Genomic DNA, 776 nt, shown 5'->3' with positions numbered 1-776 from the left:
TTTGTGGGATGGGTTCCTCCTTTTGTCTAGCAGGATTCCCACTGGAGCAGCATCTATTTCTCTGGAACTGGAAAATGCATGTGACCTGCGTGACTCTCCCTTTGGCTTTAGCTGGAAGTGGGCAGAGTAATTCCCAGAGAAAGTGCTGCCAAGGGCAATTTTACTTAGAAGCAAAACAGGGTAAGGAAGGATTTATGATGATTCAAGAGCAATCAAAGGGAGGTGGACCCAATGAGGCATGTTCCTGAAGCACTGGTGGAGGTTTGTGAAGGACATTAACAACTCAGGGGAAATTCCTCTGGCATGTTCTTGGACCTTTCTCATAAAAACTTACAGGCAAAGACAGGAAAATACGTTGTGTGAGTGTGTGTTTATAAGCGGTATATGAAGATTCGCAGCCAGAACAAAAAGCCTGAGAGCGAGGGGAGCATCTGGCACAGGAGCTGGGAGGCTGCGAGCCACGATCCCTCTCAGCCCCCACGGGAACTCATTACACCTCGTCGCTCCTCCGTCCTCTGACTGCCAGTGCGCACGCTGCGACATGGACATGGTGGGTTGGAGGGGTGTCAGTGCCTTGGGCGTCGTGGGCTGGGGCTGGACACCTCCTGGGGGTCCCTTCTCCACCTCCTGGGGGGCTCGGGCAAGCCCAGCTCATGGTGAGTAGGCTCCTGTGGCTGTCCTGTCCCTGTGTCAGCATGGGGAGGCACCCAGCTCCTGTGCCACAGGGCAGGTGCCAAGCTGAGTCCCGCCAGGGCCATGGCCATGGCTGGGGCTGA

Source organism: Buceros rhinoceros, unplaced genomic scaffold, assembly GCF_000710305.1.
Source record: "Buceros rhinoceros silvestris isolate BGI_N320 unplaced genomic scaffold, ASM71030v1 scaffold21028, whole genome shotgun sequence".
Lineage (NCBI taxonomy): Eukaryota > Metazoa > Chordata > Aves > Bucerotiformes > Bucerotidae > Buceros > Buceros rhinoceros.
This window is presented reverse-complemented; position numbering follows the sequence as displayed.